Here is a 27968-nt window from a genome sequence, read left to right on the forward strand (position 1 = left end):
CCCCAGAGCTGAACTATGCTTTACTGAGTAACTATTTCAAGAATGAACTAACAAGGGCCTCCCCGGTGGCACAGCGGTTGAGCGCTGGGTTGGGAAGCTGCCTGCAGCCTCTGCAGCGCCAGTTCGATCCCCGGCTGCTTCCCAGCCACCGGAGGGGGGTCCCGCATGGCGCGCAGACCTCTCCTGCCGCCCGCTGCTCCCCTCAGCAGTGTACTTCGGTCCTTCTGCCTGCTCTGCTCCCCGCTCTGGCTCTGGTGAATTCTCTCACCCTCCCGCGCTTCTGACTGTACCCAGTGCCTGTATAAATAAATTAACAAATCTTTAAAAAAAAAAAAAAAGAATGAACTAACGAACAAACGAGTGAATGAATGAATAACAAATTTAACAGGCATCAGGATGTTGCATAACAGCTCATTACTGTGGGGAAACCATCCTATGGACCTTAAGACGTTGGACAAGCCAAGGCCACAGTTACATTTCTCATAGCAAAATAAAAAAAACACTCCTCTATTCTACGTGATGTCTGTCTCAGAGTGACAGCCAGCTCCTGGGTAACACTTTAGTCTGGGGTGTATATTCCAGACTTGGGCCGTCTAATATGAATGTCACTAGCCACATGTGGTTATTTGCATTTCTGGTGATTAAAACAATTAAAATGAAATAAAGGAAAAAATTCAATTCCTCAGTCATGCTGTGAAGTTTTGGGTGCTCAGTAGCCTTAAATGGTTACTGTCCTGAGCAGGGCCTCTACAGACCACGTCCATTGTTGCAGAAAGTTCTGGACACCATTGCTTCAGCATCAGCTTAGTGCAACACACTCAGTATTTCTGGGTCATCTTGGACAGCATCATTCCCTATCTGGGTTTTGCTTTCCTTCCTAATGTTATAACTGCATCTAGCTGCAGCAGAATGTTCACTGCTGATCTTTTCTGAAAGGACAGAAGTGAGGTTTTAAAAGCTTTCATCTGTCAAAGAAATGAACTTCTCTGATCCTTTCCTATTGCCCAATAGTTTTAAAATGCTATTTGTTTTCATTATTTTCATGCCCTTTGCTGGCAACAACTTTTTTCCAATGCTGGCTTTCTGAATATTACTGTTAGGTAGCCAGGGTGTCTCACTGTACTCCGCTTTGTGGATCTGGCCCCATTCCTTATGTGTCCTAACTCTATGATGTCTGTGCTAAGTTCTTGGTTGGCTTCTCATCTTCACTGTTCTTCTGAGACACTGGTTCATTTGCTTCTGAAGAAAACTTTAGGTTGTTAAGTAATAGCACCAATATTTGCATTCATCTCTTACTTTTTATATAATGGTCAGGAAAAATAGCTGGAGAGAACTTAAGCAAATCTGCTTTCTTGAAATGGACTCTCTTCATTTTCTGGCTTATACCTACTGAGATCACCATGGATTTGATTATTTTGTGATTATTTCCTTCAAGGCTTCTGTGTAATCTTTAGATTAGAGCTTTAGAGCAGTAATTCTTTCTTTCCTCTTTCATAACATTACATTAAAAAAGGATTTCTGCCTTCGTTGATTCTGTCCTTCCTGATGCTTGTCCAGCTTCCCCCACACAGACCCTGGCCTTTATTTGAAGCAGACACCTCGGCAACATTCAAGTTTCCAAATAACTGAATTCCAAAATAAAACTCAAGAATATTTATAGGAACGCAATAAATACTCAATACCTGACAAGGCAAAATTCACAATATCTGGATAGCCAGTCAAAAGTTACTGCTCCTGTAAAACAATACAAAAATGGACCCACAATAAGGAGATAAAGCAATCAGTCAAGACCAGTGAAAAACTGAGATATTAGAACTGGCAGACAAGGATATGAAAATAGTTGTTATAACTACATTCCATAGTTCATAAAGTTTTACCAAGACATGGAAGATATATACAAGATTCATACTGAGCTTCTCTGTATGAAAACTACAATGTCTGAGATGGAAATATACTGGACAAGATTAACAGCAGGTTGGACATTTCAGAAGAATAGACTGCAAAGGTATATACAAAGCCGAAAATCTCACAAGAGGGCCTCCCTGGTGGTGCAGGGGTTAAAGAGAGTGCTATCAAGCTATTGCCAGCCACTGAAGCATAAGTTTGATCCCTGGATGGCCAGGGAGCTGACCCACATGGTGCAGCAGACTTCTCCTGACTGCCTGCTGCTCCCCTCATCAGTGTATTTCAGTAGATCTGCCTGTTCTGCTCCCCACTCTTTGGTGAATCCTCTCACCCCCGGCACCTCTGGCTCACACCCCAGTTCTTGAATGCATAAATAAATAAATCTTTAAAAAAAAATCTCACAAGAGAAACTATCCAAAATACAACAGAGGACAAAGACATTTAAACACCCCTCTCTCAATAATTGCTCTAACAAGGAGACAAAAATTCAAGCAATAGACTTAAGCCAGTCTATCAACCAATGTGACCTAATTGACTTAATGCAACATTCCACTGACAAAGCAGAAAGCATATTCTTTGCAACTGCACACGGAGCACTCATCAAAATAAATCATATTGTGGGCCATAAAACTAGCCTTAATTAATTTAAAAGGAATAAAGTCGTACAGTTTGTTTCCTACCCACAACGGAATTAAATTAGAAATCAGTCACAAAGATATCTGGAAATGCTCGAAATATTTGGAAACAAAATAACCCATTTTTAAAAATATTTATTTATTTATTTATACAAGCACTGGGTACAGCCAGATGCGCAGGAGGGTGAGAGAATTCACCAGAGCCAGAGCGGGGAGCAGAACAGGCAGAAGGACCGAGGTACACTGCTGAGGGGAGCAGCGGGTGCAGCAGGAGAGGTCTGAGCACCATGTGGGACCCTCGCCAGTGGCCGGGGATCGAACCGGCGCTGCAGAGGCTGCGGGCAACCTCACAGCCCAGCTCTCAACCGCTGCACCACCGGGGAGGCCCCAAAATAACACATTTCTAAGTCAATTCATGTATTAAAGAAGACTGCAAAGAGAAATTAGAATGCATTTTGAGCTGAATAAAAGTAAAACACCTTATTAAACTTTGTGGGATGCCACAAAGTAAAGCCAAGTATATGGCATTATAGTTCTACATTGAAAAACAGTGTCCACCTTAAAAAAACTAGGAAAATAACAACTTCCAGACTGTGTTCCACAATGGTTGTGCCACTTAGCATACACACCAACAGTGTATGAAGGTCCCCTTTTCCTGATAATAAGCAATTATATTTTACTTATTATTTTTTAAGAGAATCAAATCCAGGGTCTCCCTGTTGGCGCAAGGGGTTAAGAACAGCACTATGAAGCTATTTGTAGCCTCTACAGCACGAGTCTGATCTCTGGCTGGCTGAAGAGCTATCCACATGGCGCAGCAGACCTCTCCTGTCTCACTCGCTGCTCTCCTCAGCAGTGTATTTCAGTCAATCTGCCCCTTCTATTCCTCACTCTGTCTCTGGTGAATCCTCTCGTCCCCCCACACCTCTGGCCTGTACCCCAGTTCTTGCATGCATAAATAAATATTTTAAAAAAAAAAACAAAAGAAAAAAGAACATCAAATCCATCCTAAAAATTATAAGATGAAATTCCATTGTGGTCTTGATTTGCATTTCCCTATTAGTGATGCTGAATAGCTTGTCAAATACCTGTTGGCCATCGGTCTGTCTTTTTTTGAGAAATATTTATTCATTTGCCTATTTTTAAATCAGTTTATTTGTGAATCTTGTGTTTTCTGTTTTTGTTTTTACTATTGTATCCTAGGAGCTCCCTGTATATTTTCATAATAACCCTTTCTCAGCTATGTGGTTAAGCAAGCATTTTTTCCCCATTCCATAAGCTGTCCTTTCATCTTGTCGATTGTTTCCTTTGTACTGTGCTTTAGTCACCAAAGAGAATTACCATATCATCCAGCAACCCACTTATGAGTATATTTCCAAATGGACTGAAATCAGGAACTCAAACAGCTATTTGCAATCCCATGTTCGCTGTACCACTGTTCATTAGTCAAAATAAGGAAACAACCTAAATGTGCATTGAGAGATGGATGGAGAAAGAAAATGTGTTATATACATACAATGGAATATTGTTCAGTATTAACACAGAAGGAAATCCTGACATTGGAGACAACATGAATGAACCTGGTGGACATTATGCTAAGTGAAATAAACAAAACACAGGAGGACAAGTATTATGTGATACCACTAGTGTGAGTTATCTAAAAGCATCAAAATCACAGAGACAGAGAGTAGAAGAGTTTCCAGGAGCTGGGGGATAAGGAAAGGGAGGGAACTGTAAATCAAAATGCACAGTTTCAGATATGCAAGAAGAGTATGTCCTGGAGTATGGCATAGAAAATGCTAATTTGTATGCTTAAATTTTTTCTAAGAGGGTAAATATTAAGTATTCTTATAACAAAAGTAATAATAAATAAATAAGGAGGGTGAGCAAACTTGGTAGTAATAAATATCCTTATGGGATAGATTGTAGTTATGGTTTCAAGGATGTGAAATTGATCTCCAAACTTCCCTGTTTTGTGTATTTTATACATCTTTCTGTATGTCAGTAAATACCTCAGTAAAGTTGTTTTTAAAAAGACAAGTTAAATCTATACTAAGTAGAAGATATAAAATAAGATCAAGAGTGGAAATGAATTGGAAAACAAACCAGAATAAGCAATAGAGAAAATGGATGAACCAACTTGTGATTATCAATAAAATCAATAACTCTCTTTTTAGACAAGTCAGGAATGAGAAGGAAAATATCAACACAGATCATACATATATATGTGTATACATATACATGAATATGTATAAATAAATATATAGAGAACTAGATAAATATTATGAAATACTTTATGCCAATAATTTGACAACTTAAAGGAAATGAACAATTTGACAAATACAAGCTACTTAAGTTCATTCAAGAAGAAACACTTAATTTGAATAGCTGTCCATTTAAAAAAAATTGAATTTGTAGTTAAAACCTTAACATAAGTAAAACAGATGACTTCACTGATAAATTCTACATAATACTGAAGAGGGAAACAATACCAATCCTACAAAAACTCTTCTAGTACTCATACAACTTATTTTATGAGATACGTATTACTCTGTTGCCTATCAAACCACACAAGAAAATAGAACTACTGTATAGAGCAACGTCTCTCATAATGGTAGATGCAAAAGTATAAACAAAATTTCAGTAAACTAAACCCAACAATATGTAAAAAGGATATTCTGTCGTGAACAATTGAGATTTATCCTAGGAATCAAGGTTGGTTCACATTCAAAAATCAATTGCTGTAGTTCACCATATTAATAAACTGAAAATAAGGAACCACATGATCATCCCAAGAGAAACATAAAAAACACTTGACAAGTCCAATATCAATTCCTGATAAAAACTCAGCCTACAACTTACACTAAATGGTACAAGACTGTTTTTTTTCCAATGAGGAGAAAGGCAAAGATGTTCACCCTTCCCATTTCTGTTCAAAATTACAGAAGTTGGAGCCAGTGCAATATGGCAAGAAAAGGAAATCAAAGGCACAAATTCTATTTGCAGACAATATGATATTCTATGTAGAAAACCTAATATATAAAAAGCTACTAGAATTATGAGATGTTAGCAGTTGTCTGTATACAAGATCAATATGCAAATATCCACTGTATTTTTAAATGCTAATGATGCACAATCAAAACCTGAATTAAAGCAAAGGACCACAAGATAAAATATTTAAAACCAGTTTCATTTACAATAGCATCAAAACCCCAACAATGCTGGGAACAACCTGACAAAAGATGTACAAGATCTGCCTACTGAGAATTACAACACATTGCTGAGAGAAACTGAACACCTAAATAAACAGATAAACCATATTTGGGTGTTAAAAACTCATTATTGTCGGGCCTCCCCTGGTGGTGCAGTGGTTGAGCGCTGGGCTGCGAAGCTGCCAGCAGCCTCTGCAGCGCTGGTTCGATCCCCGGCTGCCGGGTGAGGGTCCCACATGGCGTGCAGACCTCTCCTGCCACCCACTGCTCCCCTCAGCAGTGTACTTCGTCAGTCTGCCTGTTCTGTTCCCTGCTCCGGCTCTGGTGAATCCTCTCACCCTCTAACTCTTCTGACTGTACCCAGTGCGTTTATAAATAAATAAACAAATCTTAAAAAAAAAAAAAAGAACTCAAAATAATCACCTATTAAAAAAAAAAACTCATTATTGTCAATCTCCAACTTGATCTAGAAAGTCAATGCAATGCAAATCAAAATTCCAACAGGCTTTTTTGAAGAAGAAAAAAGATAACAATTTAAAGTCAAATTAAGTAATGATGGCAAATCAAATAGGAATTAAACAATTAATAAACCAAGAGGAATTACCAATGGAAGAAAGGAAAAGGTTCAAATTCTTGAAATAAGGAGAAAGGAAAGATTTAAGAGAAAGAGGTCAAGACTGAAGAAATTACAAAACATATAACTCAATAAGGTAGTTTAGATTCTTCTAAAGCAGCATATTATTAAGACAATGGTGATTTCCTCCGTGTGTCAATCTCTCCCTTCCCTAGATTGAGGGATGAAGAGCCAGGTTTCTCACTTCCTATTAATTAACGTTTTGCTTCCCCTCTGAAATCTCAATTCCTGTTGTCAGAAATCCCCAGAGAGCAAAGGTTGCAATGTAATATTCCTCCTCCAGGTTCTCACAGACCACATAAGGACTAACACTCTTCCAGCATGACAAAGATGGCTTTTTTTAAAAAAAGATTTATTTATTTATTTATACAAGCACTGGGTACCGTCAGAAGCGCGGGAGGGTGAGAGAATTCACCAGAGCCAGAGCGGGGAGCAGAGCAGGCAGAAGGACCGAAGTACACTGCTGAGGGGAGCAGCGGGCGGCAGGAGAGGTCTGCGCGCCATGTGGGACCCTCCTCCGGTGGCGGGGGAGCAGCCGGGTTCAAGCTGGCGCTGCAGAGGATGCGGGCAGCTTCGCAACCCAGCGCTCAACCGCTGCGCCACCGGGGAGGCCCACAAAGATGGCTTTAAATGATGTTCTTTCTTGGAAGTTTCCAACTCATATATAATAGATGCAAAGAAACTCACTATTTTATCCAGCCCTAAACATTAGATTTTCACTTATCTGGTTTAATTACTAAGCTTTTATTTTTTACAGCGCAATCTTTCCCTTTGTAACTATTTGCATTTTGAAAAAGGCTAATATTTCAAGGTAAAATAAGAGGTTAAGACACAAAAAGACCTTCTTTTGAAGAAAACAAATGTCTTTTGTTTGTTGTCTAATAAGTTTTTAGAATTTTGTTATCATTCAAAGTGTGAAAACACTGCTAAACTCCTGGGTTTGGGTCTTACTGTGTGGTTTCCAACAAGTTTGTTATCTTGATTGGAGAGCTGAGCTTCAAGATGTGCATCTCAAATGATTATTTCATACCTTTGGCAAGAATCTAAGTAGTTATGATAAAAAAGAAATCATTTGTTTTTTTGAGGGGGTAAAGACGTATGGCTCACAGATGAAATTTTGCTAATGAGATAAAGATAATGTGTGACTTAAGAGTGAATCCCAAATCTGTATGCTGAAAATATGCAAGACATGAATGAGGTATAATTTAAACAGTGAGAAGAATATGCTTACATTGAGATGGAGCGCATTAGTTTCTTTGAGCTGGGTTGAAATCTATACAAACATACAAACACATCGAAGTGTTTAAGGCATGTTTGTGTGTTTTCTTCCTTGAATATTCAGTGATGTTAATGATCACTTTCTCCTTCATCCTCCAGGCCAAATTCTCTTCTAAATTCAGTCCCACCCATACTAACACAGGCCACGTGTATATATCCTGAAGCAGAATTCAGTTCTGTTGGCTGGAATGACGATGTCAATAAAAGAACATCCACATGCAAGGTTTGCAGTGGAGGTGACAGTCTGCATGCATTCCCCAACACGTTTTTTCCCTGGCACTAATTATCATGGTTTGACATGACTGCAAATTTTTCAGACACCATATGATTCTGGAAAACGAAAGTGTCAGTGAAAATTACACTCCATCAGCCTTAAACCTTCTTAAATGCCAGGGAAGTAATTTGATCTGTGCTGTGAGCCAAGTCTTCAAAAAGGTGCTGATCCCGATCATGTTTCATTCCGACCTAAGTGTTAGAAAATAATGGCTATTATTTACTTCTTTTAAACCATTACATTTTCTAAGCCTACTCTGTACAACACAGTGGCTACTAATGGCATGTGGCTAATCTAAATGAAGACGTGCATTAAGGTAAAATGCAACATATATTGAAGATTTAGCATTAAAAAATGTAAATACTTCATTAATAATTGTATGTTGATAAAAGGTCAAAAAGATACTTTTCAACAAGTAATAAATGAGTTAAAAATGTTATTCTTTTTAATATACTTAATATAATTATTAGAATATTATATATTATGTATGTATCTTGCATTACATAGTAAGTTCTCACTTAACATCATTGATAGGTTCTTAAAAACTGACTTTAACTGAAATGTGTAACAAGTATATGTTACTCAGATAAAATAGTTTCATTCAACAAAGATCTGGTTTTCTTTTTTCTCATCAGCATTACAATGAAGTGATGAAAACAAAATGATGTTATTTGAGGAACTCCTGTATCTCTATCAGATAGTGCTGTTCTAAACAATGAAGATTAATAAACCCTGTAAACTCACTGTTTGGTATATTTTAAAGTATACAGATCTAAAGAGGAACAGAAAAAGTAGACCACCCTTTGAGTCAGTCCCCACACACATTAAAGTTTAATCCTCTGGGATCATAAGGATATGGGTAATTTCCTTTTGCAGAGCAGAAAATGGTCATTTTCAAGAGCTACTGAACAACTTCTGCAGTAACAATCGATTCCTGGTGATCATTTTAATGTCATGCTGCAGCCAAAATGTCATTCTCATTATTAAACACACCCACCCTCTGAGCTGGGGAGGAGGACTATTCCATTGGCTGACAGCTAGGAGAGTGAAGCCGCACACCTGGCCCCAAAACACCTACTGCTAGCTCAGCCTTGCTGCCTGGCCCCACACCAATGCTCCCACCACACAGGAGATGTTTTTACTTACCAAATGCAACTTTTTTCCCATTTTCTTTTCACATGCTGTCCCTCTTCCTGGAATGCTCTGATTCCCTCTGTCTATAAAATTTCTACTTGCACTGTGAATTCCAATTCAGACACTTCCTCCTTTGTAAATCATCCTATTCTGCTCCCTCAGTACTCCAACATTCTCAGCTTTCAATAACCAGAGCACACCTACATTTCATTTTACTTATTTGATTTCCTTTCTTCCTGTCCTCCTATCATTTGTATTTTGCCATGTGGACAACAAACACTGTCAGGTCACCATAATAAGTGTTAGGGTGTGTGTGCATACTTACACACACATGTAAGCCGGTACACATTTGCAAATACACAACATGCAAAAGAAAAATCTACAAACCTGATATACAATAGTTACACACCAAAATGTTCAGTTGACTATATATTTCAAGTAAGTGACATAATACAGTCTCTGTCTTTTAATGACTGGCTTATTTCACTTAGCATAACATCCTCAAACTTCATCCACATTGTACATGTGTCTTTTCCCTTTTAAGGACGAATAAAGTCCCATTGTATATATATATACCACATTTTGCTTATGCATCCATTCATTGCTTCTTCGGATTGTTTCTAAGGCTCATAGCTACAAGCTACTTTGAATATTGTTGCCATCTACATGAGTACACAAATATCTCATTGAGACCCTGCTCTCAATTATTTTAGATATATACTCAGAAGTGGGATTGTGGATCATACAATTAATCTATTTCTATTTGAAAAACTACCATAATGTTTTTCATAGTACAATAGCTGCACCATTTTACATTCCCACCAACAGTCTACAAGGGTTACCATTTCTCTACATCCTCCCTAATACCTATTATTTTCTGTTTTTTTTTTTTAAAGATTTATTTATTCATGCATACAAGAGCCAGGGTACAGTACAGGCCAGATGTGCGGGAGGGTGAGAGGATTCACCAGAGACAGAGTGAGGAACAGAACAGGCAGACTGAAATACACTGCTGAATGGAGCAGCAGGAGAGACAGGAGAGGTCTGCCGCACCATGGGGAATCTCTCTGGTTGGCCAGGAATCGAACCCACACTGCAGAGACTGCGGACAGCTTCACAGTACTGTGTTCAACCCACTGTGCCACCAAGGGAGGCCCTATTTTCTGTTTTTTTGATAACAGTTATTCTAATGAATATGAAGTGATATCTCATTGTGGTTTTGATTTATATTTACCTAATGACTAAGTGATGCTGAACATCTTTTTATATGTCTAAGTGGCCATTTTTTTTATCTTCTTTGGAGAAAATTCTATTCAAGTCCTTTGTTCATGTTTTAATTGTGTGGTCAGTTTGGTTGTTGACTTTTAGTAGTTTTTCATATATTGTAAACAGTAACTATCAAATACATGATTTGCAAATATGTTAGCCCATTTTCTAGGCTACCTTTTTGCTAATTGTTTCTTTAGATGCAGTTTGCAATTTTGATGAAGTCCAATATATCTAATTTTATTTTTGTTGCCTATATTTTAATATTATATCCAAGGAATCACTGCCAACTTCAATGTATGACGCTTTTGCCCTATGTTTTCTTCTAAGAGCTTTATGGCTTTAGGTCTTATATTTAAGACTTTGATCAAATTTTAGTTTAAGGCCTGCATCTTTAAAAAGAACTTTATTCTTTTATATGTTAAATATCCAGTTTCCCTAACACCACTTGCTGAAAAAATTATTCTTTCCCCCTTGTAAGGTTTTGGCACCCTTGTCAAAAATAATAACCATATATGCAAGTTTGATTCCTCGGTGCTATATTCTATTCCATTGGTCTGTCTTCATGACAGTACCACACTGTTTGGACTACCACAGCTTTGTAATGAATCTTCAAATCGGGAAACGTGCAATCACCAACTTTGTTTTTAATTTTCAAGATTGTTTTGTATATTTGGAGTCCGTTGATATTCCATATAAATTTTTAGATGGATTTGTCTATTTCTACAAAAAAAAAGCCATTGGGATTTTGATAGACATCTCATTAAATCTGTAGATTAATTAGGGTAGTATCGATATTTTAATTATGTTAAGTCTTCTAATTCATGAATATAAATTGTCTTTCATTTATTTATGTCTTTTTTAATTTCAGCAATGTTTTGTAGTTTTCAGGGTACATATCTTCTGCCTCCTTAGTTAAGCTCTTTCTTAAGTATGTCATTCTTTTTGATACTATTATAAATGAAATTATTTTCTTAAATTTATTTTTAAATTTTTCATTGCTAATGTACACAAACATAACTGATTTTGTGTGTCTATTTTGTATCCTGCAACTTTGCTGAATTCATTTGTTAGTTCTAATAGATGTTTTGTAAAATCTTTATAGAGTTTTCTACATAAAGATCATATCTGTAGAGAAAGAAAACATTTTATCTTCCTTTAAAATTTGGATGACTTTTATTTGTTTTTTCTTGCCTACATGCTTTGGCTAGGACCTTCAGTACTAGGTTGAATGAGTCTCTTGCTTTACTGACTGAGTTAGCTGGGCTTCCTAATCCTATGTTGAATACAAGTGGTGGAGCAAAGCATCAACTTTTTCCTGATCTTAGAGGAAGAGCTTTCCATCTTTCACTGCTGAGTATGATGGTTGTTGAAGTGGATGAATTTATGTCTTTATTGATTAAGCCTTTTCTTTTTTTTTTAAGATTTATTTATTTATGCATACAAGATCTGGGCTACAGGCCAGAGATGCAGGGAGTGAGAGGATTCACCAGAGACAGAGTGGAGAATAGAATAGGCAGACTGACTGAAATACACTGCTGAGAGGAGCAGTGGGCGAGACAGGAAAGGTCTGCTGCGCCATGTGGGTTGCTCCCTGGCAGGCCGGGGATCAAACTCATGCTGCTGAGGCTGTGGATTGCTTCATAGTGCAGTGCTTAACCCCTTGCGCCACCAGGGAGGCCCAAGCCTTTTATTTTCACTAAGTAAAATCTTATTACATATCTACTATCTTTCAGATAATGTCCTACATTGGAAATTAAGCAATAAATGAAACAAATCCCTATTCCTATAGACTTTGTATTAAAAGAAGGAGAAAGATCAACAAATAAATATCTGATGTCCAAGTGGTAATACATCCCATGATACAACACAAAACAGAACTAGAAGGTGGGTATGACTGTGGAGATTGGTCTGGAAAGCCCCTTTGTGAAGCTCACTGATTCACTAACCATCTGAAGGACAAAGGATTGATTTAATAACTATGTAGGCATCACGCCACTGGAGTGGGGAAGAGGTAGATTAGGAGACCATCCCAATCCTGATGGATACTTCAGTGCTGTCTTGTAGAGAAGGAACGTGAAGACAAAGCACTGTACAGTTATGAATGATGAGGTGATAATAAGAAATCAATCAGCAAAGCCTGAAGAAAGTTTGCCTCTTCAGGATGCAAGCAGGGAGTGGGTAAAACAGCTCAAAATCCAACAATTGTTAAGGTTCCTAAGTAGGAGTCAACAGGACTAGTGAGGAGTAACTCAAATATACCAGTATCACCTTAATGAAGCTCTGAGCCCAGGGAAGTCAAGCACAGCAGGCAAAATGACAACCTGAGGCACCACCGACCTCAGAATAAACACAGAACATCAGCACACACATGTGAAACCTGTGCACGTTATATCCATGCTCGCAGATTACGTCACAGAACCACCACACTTTCAATTTACACCCCAGTGAGGGAAAAAATCTTAAATTTCTATAGAAAAGTGTTAAAGTAGTGTGTGTTCCTCTGTCTTTCCTGGTAACATGAGTGCATTCAAAAACAACCAGATTCCTCTCCTTGAAGTACAGGGTTAAACAAAATTCAGGACCAGCAATGGAAATGCAGCTGTCTTAAGTGATAATATCTATGAAAAAATGGACTGGATTAGCCAGGCAGCATCCAGAGAAATATGTATATCATCATGATTGCCTCCCATTTATAGCCCAGTCTCTTGGGAAGGTGCTGATAGGGGCTGCCAAAGAAGATAAATCAATTCATTCCAATTGGACTTGGTGGTGACTTTACCACTTGCACTCAGAGAATCAGGCTGCAGCCACTATGAAAAGAGATCATCCCCCTTCTCCTCCTCTATATTTAAACAGAAGCCTCTGTCAGAAACGATGGAAAATATGTTTTGGCAATTGAGTCAGTGGTAATTGTAAGAGTTGAATACCCGCAATTTTGCAGGCTTTGCCATAGAGATATGAGGCAATCACTGCAGTGAATGTATCAGAGCATTTGAGCAAACTGCAATCCCATCCCCTGGCCTGGTTGTGGCCAACCAGAATCCTGCTTCATATTCTTTGGGCCCGATATGCTATGCTGTTTTTTTTTTTTTTTTTTTTTTTGCAAATTAATTCTGGTTGGGAGAAAATAGAACCAGCAATGAAGGGAGGCACTGACAAAATTCTCTTTTGCCTCCACAGTAGCAGTTTGGTTATCTGGTACCCTCCAGAGGTTTCTGAGCTGCCTGGCAAGGCCAGCGAGAGAGGCACCACACAGACTCCTTCACACCTGTGCCTTGGCAGCTCCTGATCAAGAAGGACGCGTCTGTGAGCCCATAAGGCATGGCTGCCAGTTGCCAGGGGCCCCAGAGCAGAGATAAGAGCCCCTCCAGGTTCTCTTCTAAAAAGATGAGAAAGTAGTTTAATTTTAATCACTGAGACTCTTTGGAGTTTAAAAAAAAAAGAAAAAACTCACTTTATTTTCCTTTTAAGCCTATTTTTTCCCCTTCCTTCCACTGTAGTAAATTAGACTAATTCCTACGTGGCTTTAATTAATCATATTATCATCACTGACAGTAATCGAGTTTCCGGAATTTTTCAAAGAGACTCAGATGGCTCATTGTGTAATTATTATCCTGGGGAGGCTTCTGTTTTTCACATTTCCTCCCACAGATAAGAAGTGGCATTTTCTCCCACATTTGCAGACCCCGGCATACCAATTGATCAGCCAAATTCACGGCATTTATTCACGTGCAGTGAATCACACAAATAGTTGACATGTTTACCAAGATGCTAACACGCTAAACAAAGCTTCCTGGTCCCCAGCAGAGAACCGACACAAGGCAGATGTCCACATAAATGTTGAAGGGAGGCTGCGGCAGAGAGCATCTATGGGAGGTAGAGCAAACATTTCAAATGTCACTTGAGTGGGTCCATTTCATCCAAAAATGTATTTCCTTCAATTTCTACTTCATTTGTCAACTCCCACTGTTTATTTCTGCCGTCCACTGGACGCCTTCCCCTTCAGCTACCATGTCACTAGCAAATGGGGATTTTTGTCAATCTTGGAAAATGTCAGAAAAGAAACATCATCATAATAATTTGACTTACTAAACCTCTCAAGACATTTCTTCTGTGAAGCTTGCCCTACTTTATGAATGGCTGCTGTTCTAACCTGTGCTGAAACAGTGGGAGAGATGAAGAATCAGAGGCCCTAGGAACAAAGAAAGAAAACCGAAAGTGGATGGCAGTCATTTCTCTCCAAGCTGCTTACCTCCTTCACCAGATGAGGGGCCCACTGCTGTCATTAAGGATTCATGGCAATACAATAACAGAAGCTTGGAGCACATAGTGAGAGCATGCTCTAACTCTGCTAGCTTCCTCCTTACCTCTCAAATCCTAAAAGTGCTTCCTGCCACAGGGCCTTTGCAACTTCAGATCCAGCTTCCTATTCTGATCTTGGATCAACAACATCTCCCCAGAGAAGTTATTCTGGACCATCTTATCCAGACCATCTTACTCTCCATTTGCTTTTCCTACTTTATTTTTCTTCTCTGTAACTACTCTTATTGGCCAGAAAATACATTTATTTATTTGGTTTTATTTATTAGTTCATGTCCCCCAACTGGAATACAAGCTTCTTAGTGACTGGGATGTAATTTTGTTCACTGTTATGTCCATAGTATCTGTAATAATGCCTGGTATAGCGAGCATTCAAAAAAATTGTTGAAAGGATAAACTGATTGAATTAATGAATATTAACAAGATGAGAGAGCAATGCAGGGCATTCTTGTTGGTGAGAGAAATATTGATATTAATAATAGCCACGATAGTAACAGCAAATATCTATGCAGGACACTGAGTTAACCGGTTTTACACTCTCCACCCCCAGTCCTGCCTTAGTCACTTCATAACCCAGTTGTCTTACCTATTTTGATCTTAGCCTGACTCTTATTACAAAGAGTGAGATACCATTCTCCAGTACTCTATCATTTAAGACTTGCTGCCAAGGAAAGCCTCATATACTTTATTCTAGACATTAAAAAACAAACAAACTGGTTTTAAATAAGTACTCAGCCTTCATGGCCAAGGTTTGGTGGGTGGAATTGCTTGCAATATTAATCACATTTTCGTATAATTTCCATTTTTCCACTGCTGCTGATAGATGGTATTCCCATTTGTTCTAGAACCCAAGGATTCCTTTCCAGAATATTCTATCACAGTCTTCCTCTAATCATGACCAGTCATTCTACTCAGAGACTATCAGAGATTCAATCAGAGCCTCACAACACAGAAGAAAAGCAAACTCACACCAACACAGTAGCTGGAGGGATCTTTCCAAAATGCAAATCCAAATGTATATTTTCCAAATGTAAACCCATTCTAATTAAAGCACTGCTGTATTTTCCCACCATTTTTTGAATCAAGTTCACCTCCTCAATTTGACTCACAGGACCTGCGTTGAAGGTTGCTGCCAGTGTCTCCAGTCTCATCTTGTGTTACTCTCTTCCTCCCTTTGCAGGGTTCTTTCAATTCCTCTAAAGCTCCTTAGGACCACAGGGTCTTTGCACAACTTCCCGCAACCTTCCCCAAGTCAGTGTTCTTCCTGCAGATTCTACTCCAGGAACACTACTGGCAGCCAAACCTTTTGTATGAACCTTATTTGATGATTATCTATCTCCCCTATGAAGCTGTGAGTTCCTTGTGGGCAAGAACTCCATGTGCTTTTGCTTACTATCTACTCTATAGCACCAGGTACAACACCTGGCATATGGCAATGTGTTCCGTAAAGATGTTAATGAACAGGTGGATGCACGGATGGGTGAAAACATACAATACTACCCAGCCAGTGTCTGTATCACAGGATTATTATTAAAAATTTTATGAGGATACTAGGGCCTCCTTTGGTGGCACAGGCGGTTGAGCGCCGTGCTGTGAATCTGTCTGCAGCCCCTACAGCACCAGTTCGATCCCTGCCGGCTGGCGAGGGTCCCACACAGTGCAGCAGACCTCTCCTGCCTCGCCCGCTGCTTCTCTCAGCAGTGTATTTCATCAGTCTGCCCATTCTATTCCCCGCTCTGTCTCTGGTGAATCCTCTCACCTTCCCGCGCATCTGGCTTGTACCCCGGTTCTTGTATAAAATAAATAAATAAATCTTTAAAAAAAAGTTTATGAGGATACTTACAAAATAACATGAGTTTATCTTTTTGATTGCTGAATAGTATTCCACTGTGTGTATATATGTGTGTGTGTGTGTGTGTGTGTGTGTGTACACACACCACATTTTCTTGATCCATCTGTTTTTGGGCATTTAGGTTGTTTCAACAATTGTAACTAGCGTTGCAATAAACATAGAAGAACAGGTTTCCTTTCAAATTAATGTTTTTGTGTCCTTTGCATAGATTCCTAGGAGTAGAACTGCTGGGTCATATAGTAGTTCCATTTTTAGTGATCGGAGGAACCTCCACACAGCTTTCCATAGCAGCTGGATCAGTCTGTACTCCCACCAGCAGTGTAAGAGGGCTCCATTTTCTTCACATCCTCTCCAGCATTTGTTGCCAGTTTTTTGTTTGTTTTGTTTTTCTTAATATGGGCCATTCTCCCCAGAGTGAGGTAGTATCTCATTGTGGTTTTGATTTGCATTTCTCTGATTATAAGCATAGGAGCATAGGAAGAATATAGGGAAACCGAAGAAAGAGTCCGAGAAAAAAAAAGACAAAACTAGCAGGGAAATTACAGATCTGAGACACAGCAGGGGAGGGGGAGAGTGAGGGGTCAAACCGCGGAAGGGAAGAGCACAGGGGACTATGTTGACAGTTCACAGGTGATGTGGTGATAAGATTTATGGAGATTACACTGGGGGGAGAAAGCAAATATTGTACAAAAATGAACAGTGATGTAAGAAAATAAAAAAGTAATAATAAAATAACGAAAAAAACAACTAAAAACTAAAAAAAGAATACTTGTTAAATAAATGCTTTATAATAATATGAAAAAAATCACATTCTCCCTCAATCCCAAATCCATATGTGAAGGTATAAGGAAAAACCATTAGATTGTTGTGTTTTGTGTGTGTGTGTCTGTGTGTGTTTCTGTTGCTGTTGTTGCTATTGTCAGGGTCAGGTGCACTGGTTGGAAGGGAGAAGAGGCCTTTGTTGAGACTTGATTATCCTTGGAACTGCGATGCAGTAGTGTCTGGCATACTTCTACTGAGCATCTGATAAGCCTTGACTCTCTTTCAAGTAACAAAGGTAACTGAGGGAGGCACACATGTGAACACACATTCTTTGTGGCCATGATCACAGGCAGCACAAGTGACAACATGTCCCAGCTCTGATTCATGACCAATCTGGTATGACGTGGGCTCACTCAAATGCCAGCACCTCTAAAGAAGAACATACAACCTGGCACCCTACTAATTTCCAGATAAAATACAAAACTCAGCATTATCATGACCTTAAATGGCCTGGCACTTTGGCCTTTCCACCTTATCTCTCATTATTTTCCCACTCAAGCCTTCCACCCCAAACAAGTTAGCCCATTTCTAGAGGGGAGCCCCATGAACATAAACACCTACGTGGAATTCAGAGAGATGGCCCAGCTCCTAACACAGTGCCTGACATATAGGAGGTTCTAAGTATATGTAATTGACTAAATGAATGAATCCCAGCCAAGAGGATGGGACACACGATCACATTCTAATACTTTACTCTGTGGACCCTTTTCCACTATTCATCATCCACCTGCTTGTTTGTGAAATCCTCTGTTAAACAGTAATTTTCCACTTGTAACAATTATGCCTCACCTGCTTGAAGCTTTGTAACCTGCAGCCATAAAGAAACAGCCTAACCTTTGAAAAAATCAACCACTGCCTTGATTTTTTCAAGTACCCAATTAGGTGGACTCATGGAATCTCTAATTAGTTCCCTGCATTCCCATTTATATATAAATTTTTTTTCTATGTATGAAGCTAAAAATTTTACATCAGTTCATTCATTTACCAAACAAACACTGCCAACCACACACTAAGCAATTCTCTCTAGACTACATCCACTTCTATCAAAATCAGTTACTGAATTTTATTTCCTGTATAGGGATCACTTATAGCCAAAGGCATAAAGTTTAAAGCCAGAGGCTTTCTTTGGCCACAGACAACTTCCAGGCTTTATTTATTTCTCCTCCCTAACAACAATGACCCAGAAAACTTTTTTAAAACTCTATATAGGCCAAGCTGTACTCTACTGTAGATCCATGGGCCCTCACGTGCCCAGCGAACTCCAGGGAGGAAAATTAACTTGCCCAAATTGTTACTGCACTCAACAGCTGTACCTGACTTTCCTGAACAGCATTCCCTGCCCAACCCAAGCCTCCACCCACACAAAGCTGAAGTGAGAAGTTCCAAAAAGAAAGAACCCTTTAGACAAAGTTGCTGCAAAATTTCTGTAAAGGGACAGAAAGAAAATATTTTAGGCTTATGGATCAGTGGTCTCTGGAGTAGTTTCCCTGCTCTGTCACTGTGGCGGGAAGGTAGTCACGGATGACATAAAGGAGCGGACGTGGCTGTGTGCCAATACAATTTATTTATAAAAATGGGGGTAAGCGGATTTGGCCTGAGGGCGGCAATGTGCCAGCCCTGAATTAGGCTTGGCTGCTGCTAATGAAGGGCTATTCTGAACACCTCCACGAGCAGGGAAAGGATGAATGGGTGGTCAAGATAGACAACAAACACAAGATGTGAGATAGTCTGATCAGGGCTCAAGTTCACAGAAGGGCACAGCAGTAGAAGGTGTTTTCACATTTCTTCTGTTAAGGACTTATTTATATGTAGAGAAATGCACAGATTTTTAAGTATATATCCAATGTATTTTGAAAAATGCTTACATCCATGTAACTCTCAGCCCAAGAAAGAAACAGAGCATTTCCATGCCCCTTATAAAGTTCCCTATAAATGTCCATAGGCTGGACATCCGGTTTACCCCTACCTTGAAAGTCACCAAAATGGAATCAGGCAGAATGAACTTGGAGGTCTGGCTGTTTTCACTCAATACACTGTGTGATCCAGTCTTGCAGCTGTTGTGTGCCCAGTGTCTACTCCTCTTGAGTGCTTTGTTGTAATCTACTCTAAGAACACATCAATTCCTATATCCTCATGATGGGGACACATTCCTCGTTTCTTATAATTAAATTCATTTCAAACAAGAAAGAGAAGAAATACTTCCAGAAGTGCCTAAACCAGAAATCACATATACAATCCTTATCCCCACCACACTGAAATTTCTATCTGGATCAAAATTAAACCCCCTCCTTACCCCACACACTAAATGTCCACCTTGGGCTCAGTGTAAAACAGAAAATGTACCCACTCCAATGAATAAATAATCCCTGCTTCACCAGAATCCCAAGTAGGCAGCCCTGGCAATTTCTCGAAAAACCCTGACTGTGTCTCTCCCAAGCTTTTCAAGCTGCCACGTGATGGACAGGCCCATGGCATTTCCTCTGTTAACACTGGACGACGGTTAAGCTGAACTGCATAATTAACACCCATGGTTATTTTTCGATGCCTGCACCTGGCACTCTTAATTTAATTATCTCTCCATGTCTACAATCCAGTGCACACTGGTGACCGCTCCACCTGGCCATCCTCGCCCTAAGTCTCCACTCGCCTGCAGGACTTTTCATCCAGAAATAATTAGGAACACAGGGTCCTCTGTCTTGTGGCCAATTCAGTCGTGAATGCTACTGGATCAGGAGGAAAGTTTTATCTCAAATAAATGGAGTCGACTTGCAGCACTGGTTAAAGGGACAGCGTTGACATCTGAGTATTTCTGCCATATTGGGAGCTACCAAAAAAAAAAAAAAAAAAAGCGGCAGTGATGGAAAGATCATTCAACCAACCTGAAACACTCTGGTTCTGGGAATATTCCTTTCCCTGAAGAAATAATGAATTGGGAACACCCTTTCAGCCTGCCACAATAGCTGTGCTAAGAACACAGACAGGAGATGATCCTACTCTCTCCCTTCATATGGTTGTTTCAATTTATTTCCTTACATATCCTCTTATTACTATTACTCAGCAGAACCCCCACCAATAACAGCACTCATGAACACATTCTTCCTTTAATTTTTTTATCTTTCCTTTAAGTTTTTGATTTCTTGTTGAAAATGGCATCTACTACTTAAAGCATTGTTCCCACATGGCAGTTTTGTTAACAACAAAAATACAGGAAATATACATTGGGGGTACACAGTGTACTCCATGAGGCATCATTCAACTGCTTTCCTTCACCCCCACATATTTTCTTCCCATGTCTTGCCCTCATGTGTATGTGAGTGCACGCACATGCGCGCGCACACACACACACACATTTTATTGAATTAGAATGACAAAACTTTAATAGTTTCAAATGAGAAGGCCAGGCTATCATCAACATCTCTTCATTTTGATCTCTTTTACGATACACAAGATATGGAGGTATTAGGTACAAGACATGGAGACCTTTTTTATTTTAAATGTTTCTTTTCACTCACATGGCAAATTCTAGTTCTTTGCCAAATGTAGAAAAAAATTGCAGGAAATTTTGACATGCTTTTCTTGGTTGCTCTAATTTTCAAGGGTGTTGAGAGAGGTAGCAGAGCCCCCACCCCTGACTCCCCAGGCCTCGGCAGCATCCTCTATCCTTGCCAAGAGGAGTGAAGGTCCTCAGCCTGGACTCCTGGTTTGACAGATGGCTTCATTTCCAAACCACAGTCCAGAGGTGACCACAACACACTCCCCATGATTTATGACATCTGTCATGGAGTTTGATATGGTACTTCCTTCCCTCGCATAGCATAAGGCCATGTGCAGAATAAATGCAGTAACTTGGTGAACTCTGTAACCTTTGTGGGCTCAATCTGTCTTCCCAGGCCAGAAGCTCTGACAAGGGGTTTTCTCCTGGGTCTCTGCCCTCCCCATGTCCATTTCAAGCAACTTCCCTTTATGGATAAGAATAGTGCTGATCTGGGAGGTGGATGGACAGAGGCATGTACCAGGGAGTGCCAGTCAGTTTTATTTCTCCTCAAGAAGGGAGGGAGAGAGGGAAGGAGGAGGGATACCCTCCAACTCTAGCTACTTGTCGCCACAGCAGTATTAAGACAGGTTGTTCTTAGCCTCAGAGCACAGCTTGATTTCTCTTTAAGGAGTTTGGAGATCTTTTACACTGAAAGAAAATGGAAGAAGCATTGCTACTTAGATGGGAACAAACCAGGATTTGGTGTTCAAGAATCTGGATCTTAGTTTAGGTTCTCTCAGAAGCAGACTCTAGACAAGGATTCCAGAGCAAGTGACTAATTTGTGAGGTGGAAGAGGGCCAGCAGGGGAGTAGGGAAGTGATACTGGAAAGGGAAGGTGGCCAGAAAAAGATGTGTTGGCAAGTCAATTATCACTGTGGGTAAGTGGGACTTAATGTCAGCTCCAGGAGAAATCAGAGCAAAATGCACAGATCATGCACCTTAGCTTTTTCTCACCCAAGGGGGTGAGGGACTGGGAGTATTTATATACCAGCTCCCATTTTCGTAGGTAAGGGCTCGCCCAGGAAGCAGTCATTCTTCTAACTTCTGGTCTACCACGACAGCAGGCAAAGCACACTTAGGTGGCCAGATAAAGTTGTCAAGCAAATCATGCAGGTGCCCTGTTGGGTATGGCTGAAGATATGGGCAAGGCCAGACAGTCTCTGGATGCTGTATCTTGCTGCTGGTCAGAGTTAGGACACACCCACAAGCTCCCAATCTAGAAAATGGTGCCTTCATACCTACCCTTTGCTGTGGTGAGAATGAAGTCACATGATGCCTCTTAAAGGCCTTTGCAAAGTATAAAGTGCTATAAAAGCATTAGCTCTCCCAGTACACAGCAGTGGCTGGGAACTCAATGTGTTCCCAGAGCTCAAGGAGAGATGGAAAGGGGCGCAGGCTTTGTGTCTCCATGTCTCACAACTGAGCACAAAGGGGAGGTTCATTCCTTAGTCAGGATTCCACTCGTCTGGAGGTGCAGCGGGCAGGCATTGTGCCTAAACTTCGGATCATGAATGCAACCTACTTCACTGGCATCCCAGCTCGGTGGAAATGTCTCGTCATTTTAACGAGGATACAGTTACTCATGCAAGATGAGAAAACAAGGGCAACTTGAGCAATGGAGGATCAGCAGTCCACCCTGCTTCCACCCGGCCCACCCCAGCATGATAGCTGAGTGATATTTTGGGGTTAGGTAAGCAGAGAAACTAGGGTATTTTCCATTGTTGAAGCAGATTGGGACTCTCTGTTAAGCTCTTCACCATGGAAATAAACCATCACTCCACACTTCTCCAATCTGATGTCCTTCTTTGTCAGGCCTTAAGCAAATCAGCATTAAAGTCCCCATACTATCTTACATAACAATGACGGAAGAGCTGATTCAGTAGCTAAGTGACAAACATGTTACACAGATAAAGAATCCCTAGAATTTAAACCAAGTATATTCATCTTACCCCAGAAAAGCTGGAAAAAAGCTCTGACTAACCAAACAGGGACCCAGGAGAGGCACACAGATACACACCTCCAAATGCACAAGTCCACCCATTCCAGAAAACTGTGACTTAACTGCAGCTAAAGCTTTTCCTCTCTCAATTCTGTCCTCATCCATATTCCTCTGGACAAAGTCTTCTTACTCTAGGAACCGTGAACTCAAACCTACCAGGTAGGTTTGAGGAGGATCCCTGAGAGTCCTCAAATTATACGCAAAATCTGAATCAGAATTTAACGCTACTATAATTATATCTTCCACAGGGGCAGTGTCCCTCAAGAATTAGGAACAAACATCCTAGACAAAACATCACCTGGAAAAATGGAGTTGAGCTTGATCTACACGACTAATTACACACATACATGTGGGCTGTTCTGATCACCCAGACCTATAGAAAAGGGTGGCTTCTCTGACGTATTACACAGGTACACCAGTGGCCAGAATCTTTTTGTAAAGGGTTGAAGGCAGGCTAAGAATATATTTGCAGTCATTGTTTCAAGTGTCTGTAATATTCAAGCACATTTTGCATAAACAACACAATATTATTCATAGCTATTTTTTTCCTTAAAGATTTATTGTATTTATTTATGCATACAAGAACTGGGGTATAGGCCAGAGGTGCGGGGGGTGAGAGGATTCACCAGAGACAGAGTGGAGAACAGAACAGGCAGACTGACAGAAATACACTGCTGAGGGGAGCAGTGGGCGAGATGGGAGAGGTCTGCTGCGCCATGTGGGTAGTTCCCTGGCCGGGGATCAAACTCACATTGCAGTGGCTGCCGATAGCTTCATAGTGCGGAGACTTAAACCCTTGCGCTACCAGGGAGGCCCCAATGGCTATTTTAGCAGAAGAAATAATTCTCCTTTCCTAAACCTTTAAGTAAACTGATACCCTAAAAGTCAATCTGCGTTTACATTGTGTACACAATGAAAGATAGCAACTAACTCTGGAGGCAAGGGGTTTGAGAAGTCCTCATGGCATCCTTGGTGGTCTTGAAAGAGAGTCCCAAATACAAGGAAGATGGAGAGGAGACCCACTAGGTTCTAAAACATGGAGTAGCTGTTCAAGGCTGGCAGCAGACCTAGCCTGGGCCCTCTGCCTGTGCCCTTGTCATTTGTCTCTATTCCCCCTGGTTCTCCTTTGGGGGCTGAAAGATCACATTGCCTTATACTCTTGTTCTCCTAATGAAGAACTACTGCTAGAAACCTGGAGTGATTTTCCAAATTCATGTGGTAAACTAGATATGAAGGCTATGACTTCGAGTCCCTACCAGATCTTTTCCTACCTCTTTTTTTTATGAGAAATAGGAATCATCTTTGGTTTTTTTTAATTCCATTCCTCTCTGGTTTTCTGAGTCCTTCATGTCTTAAACCAAGATGGCACCCTCTTCCTTCCAGACCAGCAGCACCCTACCAGGTTCAGGAAGAATCCACTCATCTCAGGGTTTCCTACCTGGCAGAGGAGGTGGCTGGCAGTAGGTCTGATGCTGGTGGGACTGAGCAGGGGCTCCCACAAGAGGCCTCTGCTTCTGGCTTGTTTCCCTTTGGGTGTGCCGAGGGAGAAACGAGATTGTATAAGTCAGAACCTCTCTCAGGAACTAAACTCCAGCAGCAAACAAAAACCAGACCAGAAAGCATCTGCTTGAAAAGACAAAATGGGGCAAGGGCAAGGAGCCAACCTGGAGGCCCCTGACCAGAGCTAACTGCCAGGATCGCCCTTTAATGAAAAAAGCCAAAAAAAAAAAAAAAAAAAAATCACAACGGTAAAGGATTTCTTTCTTTTTTCCTTCTTGGTAACTAAATCAGGCATGTGCCCTCTCTATGTAATTCATTTCCCTTGTGGTCCCAACTAGCCCCGGGCCACCACAGGAAATGATGGATCAGAACTTTCCATAGTCAGGTCCAAATATTTGCCTTCTGATGCCACCTGATTAAATCTGTATTCCCGGCCACCACAGAAAAAGGCAGAAATTTGCTGGTTGTTCCTGTGTTCTTGGTTCAATGGAGTTGAACACGTGGAATGAGAACCTTAAATTTACTAACATGATCCTGTTTCTCCCCGGGGACCTTCCTGAGTGTCAGAATCAGGGGGCCAGTAGGACTCAGACAAAGGAACCCGATTTTCTCACTCCAGCAGAATAGAAAATAGGATGCTAATAAAAAGACAAGATGCTTCTCCAAGATTGGGTTCAACTGTCTGTTTGTTGATTTGTTTCTTTTTTCTGTTTCATCTTTGTCATAAAAAACATATGAATTACCCAGCTGAGCTTTCTCTTGGATATTGTTAACAAGGCCAAGGTCATGGCCTTTATTTTCACATGAGTTTCTTTTTTTGTTTTGTGTTGTTTTCACTCCAATTTCCAAGAGCATCCCTCACCCTCAGAGGGCTGACGTAGCTGGGTGAGATGTGGCACAGCATAAAAAATCAGTAGCTACTGAACTCCCCTGTCCTCCAGTGCCTTTTGCAGTTTCACACTTCCTATTTCATTTTATCATCTTCCTATAGTCTCACTCCTGCCTGCTCTCAGTGTCTATCTTTTTCACTGAGCAAATTACAATTATAAAATACAATGACAGCACATGAGGAATTTATACACAAGGAGTTAGGGGGTTCCAGATGTAAGATTAAAACAGGGTCTAGCATCCCATTCCACAAAAGTGGTAAAAATATCATTAAGAAGCAAGGGCATCATAGGCTATCACAGGTGTGGAGGTGTTGGGGAAGACTGTTGGGGACCTGCCCTGCATCTTGGTATAAAACAGGGGTTATTACTAATGGCGGACAATTGGGAAGCCCAGACTCTTTTTAGGGAACTAACAATAGAATCCTGTCCCTCTCCCATTCCACTGCCTTTCTGAGTGCTGTCCAGACACTGTTGCCAAGAAGGAGTGATTCTATTCCAAGGCAGTCTCAGAGTACAGTTCCTAATGTTCTTTTCCTTCTTCGAACACTGAGAGTCTGTTCAATATGGTCTAACACTTGAAAGGCAGACACTGTTGGTGCCCTGCCTATACCTCTCCAGGCCCTGCCAGTTCAATTTCCACCTACCAACACTGACATCATTTTGCCTGTGTGTGAGGGACGGAATGATGTGCCAGGCATTAACATATACACATCCCTCCCAGCAGCCCTCAACCAACAGCTATTGAAAAATGGCATGTATGTACCCACGTTCCATTCCCCACACATGAAAATATATTGAGGTGCATGTTTTACACTGCTTTCCAGAATGCCTCAGCACAGTTACCTCTAGGGTGTCCTTCCTGGAATACCTTCCAAATAGATGGCTGACTAGCAAATCCTGATTCAGGGTCTGCTTTTGGATAAACCCACAGAAATGCAGGAAGAAGACCAGGCTCCTAGTGATTTGGAATCTCTGCACCTAGGGGTCATCATCTGCACTCAGGGTCAAAATGCTGCACAGGTAATTCAGATGTGTGGTAAAGGATGGGCACCACTTTGGTGACCACCCAGGCTCCTGATGGTCAAATGCTAGATCAACATCAGAGTTGGGTTTCTTTCCTTCCCTCCTTTTTCTTTTCTTTCTTTCTTTCTTTTTTTTCTTTTTGAGCATCTGGAGCCTAGTGCAGTGAGATACTGTCAAGGTGAGCTCCTTGACCCACTCTCTGTCTCCTGGTGGAGAACCCGGACTTGGCATTTATACCTTCTCCTCTCACTGAGCTAGGATGTCATGAAATCATTTACTCCATATGATTTGAAGGCAGTGGGATAACAACATCCTAGAGCTTCCTGGTAAAGGAAGGTGATTGAAAAAGAAACATATAAATTCTCTATCTTTTGCAAAATAAGGTAGGGAGCTAGCTGATGTCCCTTAAAAGTGAATTATAACAAGTAGATCATCCAGCTCCAAGCCACAAGGCTTGCCACACTAGAGATGGCCTTTTAGAAGGCAGGAGCAATTCCTAAGATGGAAAAAAGTTTCCACCAAGGGTGTCAGCAGCTGGAGAGTTCTGAATTAGGGTCACTTTCTGCTGTTCCCCTGGAAACACAAATGTCTTCCCAGTCGGTTGGGTCTCACATAGGGTGAAATATATTTGTTATAAAGTCAAAGATATCAATCATCAAGCAATTGGCAAATACTGATTGCGTTGCACAGGCAGCTAGGTGCTATGAGGGAAATAATACATGACCATGAAGTAGTGCATTATTAAAAAAATTTCACTCGCTTTGATCAGAGATTACTATGGAATTTTAAACCCACGTTATGAAGATTTATACCTCAGTGTATTCACATACTAAACAATTTTGGAATTGCTTCATTTATTTTTTACCAGGTAGAGCTTACACATGGGGAAGTGCACAGATAGTGTACCATTCAGTAAGTTTCCACACATGTAGACAGACACCCTTGAAACCCACAACCCAATTAAGATATAGAACATTCCATCACCCAGGAACTTGCTTGGCACCCTTTTCCAGTCAACCCAAGTATCATACCTTTCACACAGACATGCCTTAGTGTGCTTCCTAGCAACAAGGACAGCCTCTTACATGAGTGCTGCAAATGACCAAAATATAGAAGTTAACAATGAGAAGAGTTCTATTACCTAATCCATAGAACTTATTCATTTTTCTCATTGTCTCACTCATGTCTTTCATAAGAAAGGACAAACATTCCTATGTGAGACTGAATCAAGGGTCCCATCGAACACTGGACTATCCTCTCCCCTTATCCTCCTCCAAACTGAGAGTGCTCCTCAGTCTTATTTTGCCTTTGTCTTTTCTTCTCTTTCAGGTCAGTTATTTTGTAGAGTGTCTCCCTCAATTTGGGTCTGACTGATATTTTCTCTTGATAGCCCCATAGGTGACACTGGCCTCTTCCCGGGGCACTGAACCAGGAGGCACGATGCCAACCTGTCCCTTTGCTGGTAATGCCAACTGCAGCCATTTGGTCAGGGTAGAACCAGGTTCCTCCAGGGTCAAGTCGCTTTTTCTTTTTGTGATGAGTTAATTTGTCCTGTGGGGATACACATCAAGACAATATAAATAGGGCCTCCCCGGTGGTGCAGCGGTTGAGTGCTGGGCTGCGAAGCTGCCCGCAGTCTCTGCAGTGCTGGTTCGATCCCCAACCACCGGTGAGGATCCCACATG

At 40.6% G+C, this 27968-nt stretch overlaps 1 protein-coding gene and 1 long non-coding RNA gene across 2 annotated transcripts in view; both read right to left on the reverse strand.

Annotated features, from left to right (window-relative positions):
- Nucleotides 1–27968, reverse strand: part of SLC24A3 (solute carrier family 24 member 3) — a 523373-nt gene that overhangs the window by 339848 nt on the left and 155557 nt on the right. The gene's annotated exons all lie outside the window — the stretch shown is intronic.
- Nucleotides 7078–27935, reverse strand: LOC129145931 (uncharacterized). Its single transcript, XR_008552122.1, has 3 exons — nucleotides 27315–27935; nucleotides 24309–24397; nucleotides 7078–8129 (listed from the first exon to the last, which is right to left on the reverse strand). It is a non-coding gene; the product is annotated as an uncharacterized LOC129145931 (long non-coding RNA).

Source organism: Talpa occidentalis, unplaced genomic scaffold (assembly GCF_014898055.3).
Source record: "Talpa occidentalis isolate TD23 unplaced genomic scaffold, MPIMG_talOcc4v2.1 talOcc4.10, whole genome shotgun sequence".
Lineage (NCBI taxonomy): Eukaryota > Metazoa > Chordata > Mammalia > Eulipotyphla > Talpidae > Talpa > Talpa occidentalis.